We start from the raw sequence: 16,667 nt of genomic DNA, 5'->3' as shown, positions 1-16,667 counted from the left end.
AGGAGAGAGGGACAGAGTGGCAGAGAGGGGTGGGATAGGGTGTTGGGGTGCCCGGAGAGGGAAAGAAGCAGGACAGAGGGACAAGAGAGAGACAGAGAGAGGAGGAGAATGGGGCAGGGAGCTGGGCAGCGGGTGGAGAAAGGAAACCCCTGGTGAGGAGTGGGCACAGGGACAGGGAGTAGGGCATGGAGGGGAAGGGGGCAGGGGGTGTCCAGGATCATGGTGACGAGCAGTGGGACAGAGAGAGCAGAGGAGGGCAGGAGGGAGGACAGAGGTATGGACCAACACAGGCAGGCTGAGGGAGAGGAATAGAGGGAAAAGGAGGAGAGGAAAAAGGAAGGGGAGAGAGAAAGGGAGAGGCAGGGACAGAGAGCAGGGCACAGAGAAGCAAAAGATCTGCAAAACAGTCAGTACTGTAAACTGCCTCTTGTCTGAAAAGATGTGAAAACTGGAGTTATCGACGACACAAGCAGCTGCACAAGCCAGGGGCCTGCTCTCGCCCTATCACCTGCTCAGCAATCTGTGACATCAGAAGAAGTGTCACAAGCAAGGTGACTTCTCACACCCAGAAAGCTACTGAGCAACACGGGACACCACAAGCACCTGCACAAGCCCAGGACGTGCTGTGACGCTAACAGCTACTCAGAGACCGGTGACCTCACAAGCACCCGCGCAGCAGAAGCATCCTCGCTTCCAACACCCTGCATTTTGCCCCTCCATCACCATCTCTGTCTCCCACCTCCCCGTGCTCTCCTCTCTCCCAGGTGCCTTTCTCACCCACTCCACCACCTCCCAGTGGCTGTCTCTGGCTCTCTGTGGCAGATCTTACCTCGGCAGCAGTGTCCCAGCCGGGTCACCTGCATCTCCTTCTCTTCCTCCTCTGCTGTCATTGCAACTGCGCCAGGTGCCTGATGCACTTTTGACCTCAAAGGGCATTTCGTCCTGCCTCCCTTCTGCTGTGAAATCCTGCTCCTGCAAGAGAAGTGGCAGTCAGTCACGGTCACCTCTGTGCCACCAGCATCTTCCTGAGCTGGACAGCTGCTGGGACCTGTCACCATCAGCCCCGGCTCTGCTTGAAGGCTTCTCCTGGCACAGGTGCAGCTCTGGCTGTGCTTGGTGTGGGCCATGCTTCCTGAAGGAGGACAGCAACACTCACAGTTACTCCTGGGCACTTTCCAGCTGGGAAAAGCTGATTTGAGGCAGGTTTGCCACAGGTCCGGGTGTGCTCCTTGTCCTCCAGCTCGGCCACAGGTCCCACATTTGGCTCCCTCCAGCAGGAGCTTGGAAAGCCCCTTCCCAGCTGGGAGCACCAGGCCAAGGGCACGGGGCAGAAACAGCCCCCTCCCCCGAGCACCCCAGCCCCCAGCTGGCCTCTGCCCCCAGACTCCTAAAATTCCAAACAGGCTCGCCCCCTAACTTAATTATCTTCAGTTTTAAGAAAAGAAACTGTGTACTGCCAGCTTCAGCAGTCCGACTAAGACTGTTAGAGGGCGATTTGGGCTTCAGCTCCAGAACAAAAGAACTCCCATTACAGAATCCCAGCTGCCAACTCCATGACCATCTTGTCACTGACACACAAACACTCTGCTGTAAAAAATCTTACAGCCAATTAAAATTATCCTCCCCTCCCCAAATCTTTGTTCTTCTCATACCCTCAGACTGCCACAGTAATAATCATGTCATTATTTACAAGAAAATGTAAAACCAGAACTAACCTACGCTCCCTCCTTGACTGGCCCCTCTTTCTTCATCACTTCTTTGCATTTCTTTAGCTCCTGGGGAGGACGTATCAAGATTTCCCTGTTTAAAAGAAACAAGAAAGATCAGTCACAAACATGCAGAAAACCTGCCCTTCACATACACGGTGCCCACACAGGAGCATTATCAAGGCCCTGCCTAGACACAAAAGATTAAATTAATGCACCGGGGAGGAGAGAGCAGGAACAGCACTCTGGCACCCACGATGAGCAACAGGCATTTCTGCTCTGAACTGCGGCTTACTCAACGTGCACGGACAGTACTGATCCAGACACGAAACCACGCGTAGCACTTAATCCCAGCTGCCACATACACCGTGAATTGTAATGACTTGTTTTCCATCCCACCGCAGCTTAGATGCCTGCACTCTGGCTCAGGGCTGACTGCGGGAACTCCTCACTGCTTTAACTTTGCTTCGGGCTTGGCACGAGCACGAGGCTTCATCCCTTTGGCTTGGCCCCCAGCAGAAGCTGGGCACGTGGCAGGTTTGCAAGTGCCTTGATGGAACGGAGCTTGGACACCTACCAGGCATTAAAAACCAACCAAAGAAAAAGCCCAGAGAAACTGTGTTGGAGAGTAGCAGAAAGAAACCTCAGGGCTGATCACTGTTTAACACACGGGCTTTGGAATTTGGGAGACTGGAGCTCCCAACAGACTCCGCTCCTTGAATGGAAACATCCTTTAGCTTTTGATCCTGACAGAAACACTACAGACAGCCTCCAGCTCTGCTCTGCAGCTGCCTGAAGCATTTGCTTGTCCATGCTCAGTGCTCTTCCACGTTTACAAAGTCTGTTTAATCTGCAAAACAGTACTACAAACTGGCAGCCAAATGCCTCTTCTCTCTCAGATGTGAAAACTGCAGGGAAAGACAACACAGGTACCAGGACAAGCCTTCTGCTCTGGCCTAGGTTTTGAAAAGCAAGGTCTTCTGAACCTCTGTTTTCCAGCTGCCGCCAACAGCTGCAGAAAGGGTCTGGTTTGATCAGCTGGATGATCAGTGCTGACTACCAAATCCCAGTACAGGACGTTACACCTCGGGCTCCAGACTTTGAGCCCAACCCCAAGGACTGAATAACCTCCCTCCTGCCATTGGGCTGACGGCAGTATTGCACCTCCCCTGGCTTCTCCGGCTCTTCCCCAGCAGTCTCCTCCTGGCCACTCTGCTATAGGCCGCTAGATGGTTTCAGGGAACCATATCCTGGACCCACTCTGACATCTCCCAGCAATGAGGATGCAGAGATGCTCTCCCAGCACACTGGGCTCCTCTCACCTCTTCTGGTCTCTCTGCGTTGTCCTTTCCTCATCTCCAGACACTGGTTCTGACCTTCAGCCAGATCTCCACTGCTTGTAAAATTCCCCCGTTGCAAGGAAATCAACAAGATGACCACGTCCTCCTGAGCCTTGTCTCTCACGGGAACTTTGGTCTGGCAACCAATGCAGAACATGGCAGTGGGGTCACAAAAACATCAAGGCTTGCCCCAGAGGTAAGTGGGATGAGCTTGGCTGGTCTTCTGCAGGGAAGAACAGCACAAAGAAAACCTGGCAGGTTTAAGCATTAACAACTTTACCCGGCTTTCGCTGCCTTCAGCAGACCTCTCGGCTGTTAACAGGCCAAACTTCCCAGCCCCCTCGGTTTTCAGACGGCTCATTTTGGCTTGGGCTAGGGTATCAGTTAACACCTGCATTGCCAAACCCTTGTAGACCTGAGCGTGCTCCTCACAGCTCCGTACCGCTGTCCCTGTGGGAAGCGAGGCTCAGGGGGAGCCGTGCTGCACAGATATGTGCTGGAAGGCAGCGCAATGGGAATAGAGATACGAGACTGGTGGGGGAAAGGTCGAGTACCGACACTGGGAAACATGATGCCAGGTCAGTGTCTGCAGCAGGATCTGGGCAGCCACAGAACTGAGCAGCGACTCCCTTTGGAGACCATGAGGCAACGGGTACCCTCACTCCTGCAATCCGCTCTAGAGGGTGCCCACACCAGCCTCCTTGAAGAAGTCGACTATCAGCCACTTCTGTTTGCGCAGAAGGTTACGCAGCGTGACAAGTTCCTGGGCTGCACAAAGAAAGGGGGCGCTGCCCTTCCCCCAGCGCTGTCGGCTCTCTGGTGGTGAGCACTGGAGAAGGTGACAAAACACCCTGAGAGCACCCTTACCCAGAGTCACCGTGCCAGGAGGTGTGACGCCATCTGGGGTAAAGCAGCGCACCTCTACTGGTCTGTTCTGCTCTCTCCAGTCTTCCCTTTCTTCCCAGGGCTTCTGTCAGCAGGGTTTGCTCCTGAGCTCTGGCAGATGCAAACAAAAACCCTGCTGTTGTGGCCGAGGAACTAACTCACCTAGGAGCTGTTTTTCAGAAAGGCCTACGGTTCCTTGTCTCGCATAGGCAACGCCCAAACAGAGTTTCTGAGGCACCTCCTGAGCACAGCCATGCAAACAAGGGATTGTTAAGACTCAGAGTAACTCACATCATTTAAGAACCCACAACAGGTACACTGAATGTGAAAATGAGCACAAAGGGGTCTTTTCAAAATTGCTAACTTTTTTTTTCCCTGTCCGTATTTTCCTCACCGCGGGGAGGAAACACAGACTCTGCAGCCCCTGCAGTCAAATACGGTTCTGCAGGACAGGGGGCAGATGAAAGTAGAGAGACCCGAACAGGGAATCTTCAAATCTGTGAAGAATCAAGCAGAAACAGTTGCAAAGCGTAGCATCAATTTACAGAAATTTAAACCTGGTGGAGCTGAGCAGTAGAAATGAGCATTACAGAGAACTAGAGCGGAGCACTGCAATCAAAAGGGTCAGCCACACAGACAGCTCTAACCGCACATTTTCACCCCATTGCCTTGAACAAAACAGGCTTGGGATCCCCATTACTCACTTCACCCTGCAATAGTCCCATTCCTCATCTGAAAGCTGCTGTGTGCCCAGCTGAGGACAGACCCAATCCACACAGAGAGCAATCACAGCTAAACACTGCACTTTCCTTGGTGAAGTTTCCTTGGAAAAAATACATTTATTTAAAAACAAAAAAGTGTTACTGCAAGAACCAGGAAGAAGAAAATCCCTGACAGGTTGACTGGAACTTCCCGGCTGTGGTAAAACCATCCGCCCTCTGCACCCCATTTCCCAAAAGCCGGCAGCACAGCTTGGCTGGGGGAAAGGCAGGTATCAGACCTCGGGGCCCAGAGAGGGGCACAGCCATCTGCCAGGGGAGCTGCATCCAGCCAGGAACATTCCCCGCTTGCTTCTCTGACAACAGAGCCCCACTGGCTGCTCCCACCAGGAGGGAGAAACAACTTCCATGTCTGGAAATCCCCATTTCTCAAAGGCTGTCGGCAGAGACTGGGCTGTCCATCAGCACCAGACCCACACGAAGGCCTGGGGACAGCAAAGGCCCCTGGCCTGTCCCCACCACAGCATGCCTGCTCCAAAGCCTGGACCCGCCTGCAGAGAGGAGGCCACTCTGCCTTCCCCTGGCCTGCGGACATCAAACACCCACCTCCAGCTGTCAGGGCTGGGGCTGGCGACCCTCAGGGCAGCAGCAGGAACCGCTCTGACCCTGCTGCTGGGGCTGGCCCTGGGCTGAGCACTCAGGCCCAGGGCTGGGGACTGGGCCATGGCGGGGCCCATGGGCGGTGAGGCCTCCAGGACCCTGCCCCAGGCCCATCCGCACTGGCACATACCTGCTCCTGCTCCTGCAGCTCCCCTGGCCCTGGCCCTGGCCCTGGCCCTGCTCCCCCCGGGCCCCGGCTGCCCCCAGCCCGGCTCTCGCCCCTTGCTCCTCAGGCCCCTGGGCCTCGGCCCCCTCTGGCCCCGCCCCAGCCCGGCTCTGACTGACAGGCCACCTCCGGCTCCACTGATTGGCTCAGCCGTGGCCAATGGGGCGGCTGTTGCCGGGCAGGCTCAGGCAGCCCGGGCCTCTCCTCCCAGAGCCGCCCTGCGCCCGCTGCCCCCCGCAGCGCAGCAGCTCCTCAGCCCGCCGGGACACGGGGCCTGCGGAGAGACGGCCTCCAGAAGGGCCGTGGCGCCGGGAGCTGCTCTCTCAGCAGCGCAAGGTGTGTGTGTGCACAGCTCTGCCGTCCCTCGGTCTGCTCGGGGGGTCTGGGCCTGCGCAGGGAGGGAGGGGAGGTCAGGGGAGAGGGCAGGAGGGGAGGGGAGCTGGCAGGAGGGAGCTTCCCTGGATTTGCCCCGGATCGGCAAGTCTTTCCCAAAATGCGGCTCTGTCTGTGCTGTGTGACGGGAGCCGCTGGCATGGGCCAGGCCGGCAGCTGGCAGGAGACGGGGCTCTGCCCCCGCTCCCAGCGCCCGTGCTGAGCCCAGCACCCAGGGCCTCCCTCAGGCCTCGCCTTGCCCCGGGCGCTGAGGAGGAGAGACGGCCTGTGCTGGCGTGGCCCAGGGCATCCTCCTGCGGCCAGAAGGAAGGACAGAGCCCCGTCGCTCTCCCCACAGGGGCTGACCACTGTCCTTCCCTTCTGTCCCCAGGCCTCCCTGGGGCCGCCAGGCCCCGCAGGGCTCCAGGGCCAAGCAAATGCCGGGGTGCCAGGGGCTCCTGGGGCTCAGGGCAGCTCCGGGCAGCTCTGAAGCTGAAGTGCGGCTGCCCCTTTGCCTCTGCAGATGCAGTTGTTTGCTACCCCCTTCGTGGTCAAACCTGTTTCTCCTCGTGGCACGTGGACTGGACAGATGCCACGTCCCTGTTAGTCTGGGAGGACGCCAGGGAAACGAGGAAGCCACAGCAAGCACACAGGTATGAGGACAGTGAACAGGAGCCGTGTCAAGGTTTTTCTGCTGTTGCAGATCTGAACTCTGACACCTGTGTGCATCCCAGCACCCAAGTCAGGTTTTTTTCCTCCAAGCTGCACAGCTTTTCACCAGCAAAAGTGAGTGGGGCTGAGCTGGCCTTCAGGATAACTCGGCTCCTGTCTTTTTTAATTGCATGTCTACCCTTTCCCTTTTTTCCAGCAATTGCTTGCTTTCTTTCTCCCCCCTTCCCCCTCCCAATTCCATCCTCTTTCAAAGGTAATTAGGATTTGACTTTCTGGACAGATCATCGAGTAGGTAGACATATATAGCATATAAGCATATAAGCATATATAGCATATAAGCATAGTCTGGTGTATCCCTCCAGAGCTGTAGGCTGAGCTATTCTCCCTTTAAAGGCTGGATAGATATGGGCTATGGCTAGAGTTCCCGTTTGGCAGTTATTATTTCTTTTGGGGTCCTGTGACAGTGATGGTAAGGTCGTCAGCCTGCAGCTCTGCTGCAGCTAAAACTACCAGTGAAAGAGTTTCGATGGCGGGTGCTGTTCTGTGTGTTTCATTTCCAGTAATCATTTCATTGAGCTGGCATTATTTCTATGCGATTAGGTGATGGGGATCTTCTGGCACTGGTCTTCTGTTTCTGGAGCGCATCCTGACAGCCTTTGTCATCCAGAGCTTTCCCGTCTGTTCCCGAGAGCAGTGATGGCCAGGACGCAGAACGACTCCTGTGAGTAATGGCTTCACCAACAGGCTTGGATTTAGTGAATCCTCATGGGCAAATGGGTGCAGCAGGTGCTCCAGCCAAGGATTTTCATGTGCTGACACTCTAGAGTGAATTTGGGGGTGCTTCCTCTGCCTCCTTCTCCTCTTTCTCTTCCTCTTCCTCTTCCCTGTTCTTCCTCCTCCTTTTCTTCCTCCTCCTGCTCCTCCTCCTCTGGTTCTTCGTCATCGTTTTCCACCTCCTCCTCCTTCTCTTGTTCTTCGTGTTCTTCCTTCTCCTCCTGTTCCTCCTCCTCCCTCCTCCTCCTGCTTTGCTTCCTCCTCATCCTCTTTCTTTTCCTCCTCCTCCTCCTCCTCCTTCTGTTCTTCCTTCTCCTGCCCTTCTTCTCCTTCCTCCCGTTCTTCCTCTGCCTCCTATTCTTTTGCTTTCTTTTCTTCCTCCTCCTGTTCTTCCTCTTCCTCCGTCTGTTCATGTTTCTTCCCATCTTGCTCCCTTTCTTTGTCCTCCGTTTTTCGTCCTCCTCCTTTTCTTTATTCTCCCCTCCTCCTTAGCCTGTTCTTCCTCCTCTTCCTCCATCTCCTCTTCTTTCCTCTCTTTCTCATGTTCTTCCTCCTCCTCTTCCTCATCCTGCTCTTCCTGTTCTTTCTTCTCTTCATCTTCTTCCTCCTCATCCCCATTCTTCTCCTGATTCTCTTCCCCTTCCTCCTCCTGCACTCATCCTCCTCCTGTTTCTCCTCCTCCTGTTCATTCTCTTCCTCCATTTCTTCCCCCTCTACCTCCTCTTCTTCCTCCTCCTCTTGTCCTTCCTTCTTTTCCTTTTTATGTTCCTCCTCATACTCCTCCTTTCCCTGCTCTTGTTCTTCCTCTTCTGGTTCTTTCTCATGTTCTTCATCCTGTTCTTCCGACAGCTCCCCCTCCTCCTCCTCTTCTTTTTCTTTGTCCTCCTTTTTGTCTTCATCCAGTTCTTCCTCCACCTCTTCTTCCTCTTCCTCAGTCTCCTTCACTTTCTCCTCCTCATACACCTCTGCATGTTTACCCTCTGCATGTTCATCCTCCTCCAGTTCTTGTTCTTCATAGTCCTTCTCCTTATACCCCTCCTTCTCCTCCTCCTCCAACTCTTCCTCCTGTTTCCTTCTGTTTTTCTTCCTCTTCCTGTTATTCTGTTACTCTGTTTACCCTCCTGCTCTTTATCCTCATCCTCCTGTTCCTTCTGTTCTTCTTCCACCTTCTCCTCTTCTTCTACTTCCTCCTCTTCCTTCTCCTCTTTCCTTCTCCTCCTCCTCCTGTTCTTCACCATATTCCTTCTCTTCATCTTCTCCACTTCATCTTCTCCTACTTCATATTGCTCTTTTTCTTTCTCCTCCTCCTCATCCTGTTATTCCTCCTTCTTCTCCTCCTCTTCTTAATTTTCTTGCTCTTTTTCCTCCTCTTCTTTCTCTTCCCCCTCATTCTCCTTTCCCCCCTCCTCCTTTTGTTTCTTCTCCTTCTCCTCCTCCTCCTCTTCCTCATCTTATTCCTGTTCCTTTTCCTATTTCTTCTCCTGTTCTTCGTCCACCTCCTCCTCTTCTTCTTCCTCTTGCTCATTTCTCATCTTTCTCCTTGTCCTGTTCCTTTTCATCTTCATCCTATTTCGTCCTCCTCATCCTCATCTTCCTCCTTGTGTTCTTCCTTCTCCTACACCTTTTAGTCCAACTTCTCCTCATCCATATCCTTTTGTTGCTCCTAATCCTTCTCTTGCACTTTCTCCTTGACAATTGTATGAGATCTAACAAGGCTCAGTGCTGGGTCCTGCGCTTGGGTCCTAACAACCCCATGCAACGCTACAGGCTTGGGGAGGAGTGGCTGGAAAGCTGCCTGATGGAAAAGGACCTGGGGGTGTTGGTCGACAGGCAGATGAACGTGAGCCAGCAGTGTGCCCAGGTGGCCAAGAAGGCCACTGGCATCCTGGCTTGTATCAGAATTAGTGTGGCCAGCAGGACCAGGGCAGTGATCGTCCCCCTGTACTGGGCACTGGTGAGGCTGCACCTCAAATCCTGTGTTCAGTTTTGGGCCCCTCACTACAAGGACAGTGAGGTGCTGGAGCGTGTCCAAAGAAGGGCAACGAAGCTGCTGAAGGGTCTAGAGCACAAGTCCTGTGAGGAGCGGCTGAGGCAGCTGGGGTTGTTCAGCCTGGAGAGGAGGAGGCTGAGGGGAGACCTTATTGCTCTCTACAACTGCCTGAAATGAGACTGTAATGAGGTGGGGGGTGGTCTCTTTTCTCATGTAGCAAGCGATAGAATGAGAGGAAATGGCCAGAAGTTGCTCCAGGGGGCATTTAAATTGGATATTAGGAAAAATTTCTTCACCGAAAGGGTGGTCAAGCATTGGAACAGGCTGCCCAGGGAAGTGGTTGAGTTCTCACGCCTGGAGGTATTTAAAAGAGTTGTAGATGTGGTGCTTAGGGACATGGTTTAGTGGTGGAGTTGGTAGTGTTAGGTTAATGATTGGGCTCAATGATCTTAAAGGTCTTTTCCAGCCTAAACGGTTCTGATTCTGAACCCCTCAGCCCCACATGCTGTTCTCCAGGGCTTCTTTGGTAAATCCTGTATCAACCTCACCTCACCAGTCTGCCTTCCACAGCTGTGTGGTGGAGCCTTGCTCACATGCTGGAGTGCAGGGCAGTCATGGGAGAAAAGCAGGAGGCAGCCACGTGCGTTGCATTTGCTGAGCAGGGTGGAGAGCAGTGGCTTGAGGGGTGGCAGCCTCAGAGCTGGTGAAAGGTGCAGGAGCTTGGTGCTGCCATCCTGGCTTGTGGGGTTAGAGCTAAGGCCCAGAGCTGAGTGCGCAGGCTGGTCCCTGGGGTGACAGGGCAGGCTCTGTCTGAAAGTGGAATAGCTGCTCTTCTCAAGGCCTTTGAGGCGTCGCATGGCTTCACAGGCACCAGAACTGGGCCCCAAGCAAACTGGACTCAAGGCTGCTTTGGTTTTTGAGAATGGAGCTGAAGGTGGTGCCCCATATCTGCTTAGAGCAGATGGAAGAAGGCCTTAGAGAAGACAATTTGTCTTCTGTGGATACTCTGCTGTCCCAGCACCAGATTTTGCAGGTGGTTAAGGGGGAATGATGCGAGAGGTGTCCGCACTTCACAGATAATTGAAGGGAGAGCTGGGGTCGTTTTGGGGAGGGGAATGTGGCAGGGGCAGCAGTACCCAGGAAACCGCATCAGTAATGCCATGGAAGTCCAAGGTGACCTAGCTAACGGCACCTGAAACACCAACTCTGATGACAGATGGGGCAAACGTGGGAGCAAGGGGGAAAAATAACCGGGGGTGGGTGCCTTGTTTGGGAGGAGACAAGGGCGGAGAAAGGGAGGAGTGAAGGAAGAGGAGGGGGATGTAAAAGCATGGAAAATGGGGAGAAGGGTGGATCAAGGAGCCAGTCACCCATAAGCAAAGTGCTGTTTGGTTTGCTTGTTTGCCTGAGCCCTGCACCTGATCACCACAGTCCGTCCTACCTTCTTTTTGAGAGCGATTCCAAATCCTTTTCTGTGCAGCCCCACTCTGTGTCCCCAGCGTGACAGGGGTTTGTCCAGAATCCTGGCTGCTAGCAGCGGCAGAAGGGAACACAGGTCACAGGGCCCCAGCAGTTGGAAACAGCGAGTGGCTGGGGCCAGCTGCTGGTGGGAGCGCTGTGGGTGTGTGCAGTTGGCTAGTGAACTCAAAGCTGGACTAGCTCCCGAGCAAGAGGAGAGTGAGCTTTTCAGTCATGGGGCTGGCATGTGGTTGCAGCCAACCCAGTTGATCAGCCCCAGCACCCACAGACCTCACAAGAGGACGAGGCCTGCCAAGCACCAGCCACATCTCCACCTCCTGGAGTCATGAAGGACTTGGAGGTGCTTGAGCAGGCATACCCTGAGCTGCTTCCCGCCTCGGCATGTCCCCTCCGCACTAGCCGCACAAGGTCCTGCCTCTGAAGCTGCCAGGACCATCCATCCCATCCTCCTCTTGCTGTGCTCTTGGCCCCTGGCAAGTGCTGGTGCTGCAGCTGCCAGCTCTGTTCCCACCCAGGGGTGCAGAGCGTGCCTCCAGCTGAGCTGGGATCTCTGGAGACTGGGGCATGCCCTTTGCTTCACCTTGATGATGGTTTGAAAGGAGCTGTTCTGGCTGTGGAGGTGATGCTGTCTCATGGTCCCTCCCTGAGCAAGTCAGGGTTTTTGACAAGAGGCCTCATCTTGAACGTCCAGCAGAGAGCACAGGGTCCCCTGAGCTGCCCTCCTAGCAGGGCTGGCAATCTCCCCAACGCACAGTTTGCTACCCCAGTGCTCCATCAGTCAGCGGTGCCACTGAGCCAAAGCTGCAGGGTAGCTCTAAGGCTGAGCTTGGGTAGTTGCGGGCGGGGGGGGTCTGGTGGTTTTGGGATAGGGTTCCAGCACGGAGCAACAGAAGGGGATGGAGCAGCAAGAGGCCCGGAGCAGTGGCAGCAGGAGGGCTTAGGAGTGCAGTTTGGTAGGCAGCAGGGCGGGATGCCTGCCCTTCCTGACCTGGCTGTCCCCAGACTCCAGGTACTGTTCAAAAAGCACTTTCTGTAGTTTGATCTCCTTCAGGACTTGCAGAAGCTCTGGCCCTGCGCTGCTCTGCAGCAGATCATAGTTCTTGGCTGGGTCTGACTCCAGGCCAAAGAGCAGCGGGGGCAAGTGAGGGGTCAGCGGGGTCAGCCCATGGCAGGGCAGGTCTGGGGTTGGATCACTGTGAAAGGACCCTGCAGCAGAAACCCCCAGGTGGAGCTCAGTTTGTTCTCTTGGAGCTTTAGACAGGCAAACCATAGGGGACTTCACAAAGCTGCCCGTGCAGAGGAGAGGAGGCAGCACTAACCTGGTGTGAAGTACCAGGCCTTGTACTTCCCAGAGCAGCCAGATCCAGTAGACGTGTGCAGACGGGGGATTTCTCCTTTCAGGTCGACTAGAGCTGAATCAGGTGGGCTCTCACACCCAGGAAGCTTGTCCTATCCCAGCCTGATGGATGTGGCTGCTGCTGTTGCCGTGCGTGTGTTGAAGAGACTTACGCTGCATTCCAAAGAGCCAGGTACGCAAACACGCATGCAGGCTTACACAGTTAATGTGAACGGCAAAGCAGATTCGCATAGAGAGAGCAATGCCTTTACCCGTACCCATGTATACGTAACCACCACTTACACAAACATGACCACAGCCCCGGCCTTCTCTGCCTTTGCAGATGATCAGGATTGGATGTTTGCTAGTGAAACATAAAGCCACCTTCACTCCCCAGATTCATAAGCACAGCATGTTCCTAGTTTCCTCAAATAACAGTATGGAACTGAAGTCCATGTCATACCTGTGGCTGGATGTCAAGCTCCTTACCGAGTCGTTGGTGCAAACCTTGGGTCTTTCTAGATCCATGTCTCCTGGGTCATGAAAGAGTGCAGTTTCGAGTTCACCGGTGCGTTGTACACACACACACAGGGATCCCACCAGTAGCTGGCCTAAGACACTTTGTGTTGCCAGCTGCTGTCCCCAAGACCTCGAGCCCGCTATGACCTGTGTTCCCTTCTTCGGCGGCACCCTCACCCTGCTCTCTGACCGGGCATGGTTTCAGCCCCCTTGAGTGACTCTTTCCCTTTGTGCCCTCCTGTCTGCCTGCAGCCTCATTTTGCAGGTGCTGGGCATGGAAGTCCTTGCCTTGCACAGGAGACTGAAGTGGAGTGACGCATGGTTAGCTGTGAAAACTGGCAACTTTATTTCAAGAGCTAAGTCAACTTAGGGCAAGACAGAGCAGGCCTTTGACACTGAGGCTGCCTTTGGATCAGCAGACATTGCCCCAGAAAGAACGGGTTGTGGTACACTGCAGGCTGCGCTGGATCCTGTTCCTCCTGCTGCTCAAGCCTTTTTTCCCCATAGGACCTGCAGGAGCTCCTGCACGCGAGTAAAGAACTTCAGCAGCTTCTGGAGTGGAAGTGGGCAGGAGCTAAACCTGCCCGGTTGTGTTGGTATTGGCCTTGGCCTCTGAACGGGGGTTGAGGCGGTGAGAAAATGACTCCATGCCCGTGATGTTGGCACAGCCCTTAGCGCTGGGTGCAGTCCCATCTGTACCAGGATCCAGTCGTAGAAGTGCTGAGTGGAGGTGTAGACCCCGGGCTGTTTTGCTCTCGCACAGCCTTTCCCCCAGCTGGTCACTCCAACAAGCCAGAAGTAGTCGGCCTTGTTCTCTTTGCACACGAGAGGACCACCGCTGTCACCCTGCAGCGGGAGAGAGAGCGTTAAGGTGTTGTTGGGTGGCCACTGTTGGCACTATGTCAGCTCCTTCTCTCTCACAGCACCTGCCAGAGCTGCGTTCACTGCACAGAACGGCTCTGCTCAGGTGCTGGAGCCTCCAGCACCTTGTCTGGGAGGGGGCGGTGGGCCTGTAAGGCAGGGCTCTCTCATCTCTGCACAGTGATCCTGCATGGGTGGAGGACGGAGGTGCCAGGGTTGGGATCTGGAGCTCTGGGCTGCCAAGAGCACTAGATGGGCTTTTTGGGGAAGGGGAGGTGAGCCCCAAGAGCGGTGGAGACCCAGCGGTGGCAGGGTGACTTGCCAGGCAAAGCCCGTGCTGGGGTGCGTTTGGGCGGTTGCGTCAGGGCTGCCTGTGCTGCCGGGGGTTGACTTGTAGCACGCTCCTACCTGGCAGGTGTCGATGCCACCCTGCGGATAGCCAGCACACAAGTTGTGGCTGTGGATGGCCCCTCTGTACCACCGGCTGCTGTTACAGAGGTTGACATCAATGAGGCGGACCTTGGCCTCCTGCAGGACATCCGTTGCTCCTCCAGCTGTGAGCAGAGAAAGGAATTAACACCCAGCAGCTCGTTGGCAGTTCTCCTCGCCTGTCTGGGTGAACCCCTTCCGTGGGGCTTGGCTTTGCGTCGTGAGAGGCATTGTACCGGTGTTTCCCTTCTGCCTTGCTTTGGGGAATGGCTCAGGCCCATCTCTCTGTAGGCAGACGTCCCCGCAGCCTGACTCTGGCTTTCGCCTCTGCTCTCAGGAAGCCCAGCCCGTCTCCCCAGCGTGCCAAGCTTGCACTCAGGACACGAGCACTTTTTGGGAACTCACATCTTGCGGTCGTGGAACCCCAGCCACTGACGTAGCAGGTTGTCAGCTCTGACACTCTCAGCGAGGCGTCGGGCACACAGGCAAGCTGTACGTAGTAGCTGCACTGGACAGGCTGGTCCAATTCCAGCAAGGCAATGTCGTTCCTCTCCGAGATATTACTGTAGTGTTGGTGAAGCAGGAGCCGCTTAATATGGCGCACTTGGACCTCAGGGCCCAGCTGAGTCAGCTGGGTGGCCCCGACCACTACGCGCCACATGGCGATGTGCCTGGAAGGCAGATGGAGAGAGGGGTCAGGGGGAGCGGAGCTGTGTGCTGCAGCAGCCCAGCAGTTCCCTGCCTTCTCCTTCACAGGGGAGAGAGGGCAGCAGCGCTACGGAGGGTGCGACTGCCCTCGTATGCCTTAGGCGCAAGGGATGTCGAGCTGGAGGCTGCTAGGAAGCAGTGGCACGACCTCAGCCTTCTCCTGAGCAGTCTCTCAGCTGGGCTCTGGAGTGCCCAGGCACTGGGCGTGCTGCAAGGGAAACGGGATGGGAGTAGCGCGTGGGTGCTGCGTCCAGGGCAGCTGCTAGTGTTGTGGGGATATGCCCGTTCCCTGGTCCTCCTTACCTGGCCTTGATGAAGCAGTGGGCTGCTGTGAGGACCCACTGTGGGCTGATGAGGGAGCCTCCGCAGATATGCCCTGTGCCTAATTCCCCAGGGACCCTGGATGCTGACGATCCAGGGCCAGGCCCCTGGCTGGGCATCTCTGCCCCCCACGACGCGCCACGTGCCGTAGTGAGCAGCCATGGGCCGGAGCCCGCAGGTCCCTCTGTAACCAGAAACTCCTTACTGTCCTGCTCGACCGCTTGCTGCTGTTGAGGCTGAAGGTCAGCCATCTTCCCTCCCCACAAGGCGTTGCATGGACAGCAGGGCCAGGGAACCTCGTGGGGTGTGCGTCCATCCACCCATTTCTGCTTGAGCCCCGTAGACGAGTTGTGCCAGCAGCCTGGGTGCTGGCAGGGAACTGAGGCTCCCACATGGGGTTCGGGAAGCTGTGGCGTGGCCACGGGGGACAAGCGGGTACCCTCCAGTGAACCCCATAATGGTTGCCCCAGCTCCCCCCCAGAGCCTTGGGCCACTTACCCACAGCTGTCCCATGTGCCGTGCACAGGCCAGCACACAGCCAGCAGGACGAGGAGGGGGAGCAAATTCATCGCTGCCACCAGTGCAGCAGCCGACGTAGTGCCCGCAGTAGTGACATTGCCCGCAGTGGCCCTGTCCCTGGGGCTGATGTCACAGAGTCGCTGGTTCCGGGTGCTGGGCACGGTGGCCTGTCGGGGGAGGGGGGCAACATGGGGGATTCCAAGCAGGAGGGGAGGCAGAAGCTGGGATCGGACACCCCCGACAGCCCCCCGCTGAGTGCTCTGCTTGCGGCATGAGGGTGTGCAGGCCCCGTGGCAGGCAGCAGCGCCTGGCCTGAGCACTGCTCTGCTACCAGCTAGCAGGAACGACCCAAGTGGGGCATCACAGCCTCTTTGGGGAGTTCACTGCCACCCTGCTCTTTGCAGCCATTTGCCACCAGCTCCTTCCCAAAAAACAGACACCAGAGGAGATAGCTCCTACAGGCAGTATGCACCTGTTTGGGTGTTGAAGAGCCAATCTGGTCACAGCAGCGGCGGGCAAGCAGTGATGTGCAAGCCAAATAAGCCAAGCGTACCCGCGCTAGGTGTCAACCTTCCTGCACAAAGCGCAGTGGACACACGGATGCAGCACGGTCCACACTGGCTCTGTCAGCCACAGCAGCCCCCTCTGACAGGCTTCATGTCCTTACTGTCTATGAGTTATAGCGCTGTTCTGGGCCAACACTGACAAGGGCACTTGTGGCGCCTGGTATGCGTGGCCACGGACATGCAACTTTAAGCTCTCGACAGAGAAGGATGCTCCTGCTCTCAGCCCCATGTGCCATTCTCCATGGCTTTGGTAAATCCTCTGTCAGCCTTGCAGATTGGCAGTCAGAGTACATCTTCTTCTTTCAGCCTCTCAGGATTGGGATGTGATCCTCTTCTGAGCCTGGCTGAGAAAGAATGTCATTCATCTGTTAGGAATCCAGATGAGTTCCTGAGTGTTAGTCCCTCGGGGGCTGTATTTTTACCAAACAAACGGCTGGGTCCTCTGCTGACCTTGCATGCTGTCTTCTAGGCTCTCTGGTCCTTGTTTTACTAGCAATTAAAATACAAATTTGATCCATTTAAAGTTTAATCAAGTGGTGTCCTTCCAATTCTGTCCTTACCACGCTGCCCATTTCTCTGGTCCAGCAAGAACCCAAAAGCTGGATTGGAGCAGTACCTAGTCAAAAGTTGCAGGACGTCTTGCTG

General features: G+C 55.6%; 1 long non-coding RNA gene and 1 other non-coding gene across 2 annotated transcripts; one reads left to right on the top strand and one right to left on the bottom strand.

Moving 5' to 3' along the window:
- Positions 1–5,693: 5,693 nt before the first annotated feature.
- On the top strand, positions 5,694–12,289 carry LOC148050375 (uncharacterized). The gene is made up of 4 exons (XR_015701173.1): positions 5,694–5,812; positions 6,372–6,501; positions 7,121–7,241; positions 12,165–12,289. It is a non-coding gene; the product is annotated as an uncharacterized LOC148050375 (long non-coding RNA).
- An 815-nt stretch (positions 12,290–13,104) lies between these two features.
- Positions 13,105–15,506, bottom strand: LOC104019823 (acrosin). Its single transcript, XR_015701172.1, has 5 exons — positions 15,436–15,506; positions 14,920–15,121; positions 14,314–14,579; positions 13,888–14,033; positions 13,105–13,464 (listed from the first exon to the last, which is right to left on the bottom strand). It is a non-coding gene; the product is annotated as an acrosin (transcript).
- Between the last annotated feature and the right edge of the window lie 1,161 nt (positions 15,507–16,667).

The sequence above is a fragment of the Nipponia nippon genome, unplaced genomic scaffold (genome assembly GCF_047370975.1).
Source record: "Nipponia nippon isolate SJK-2023a ecotype South Korea unplaced genomic scaffold, ASM4737097v1 scaffold_87, whole genome shotgun sequence".
NCBI lineage: Eukaryota > Metazoa > Chordata > Aves > Pelecaniformes > Threskiornithidae > Nipponia > Nipponia nippon.
The sequence above is the reverse complement of the archived record's forward strand: the minus strand, read 5'-3'. Positions and strand labels throughout refer to the sequence as shown.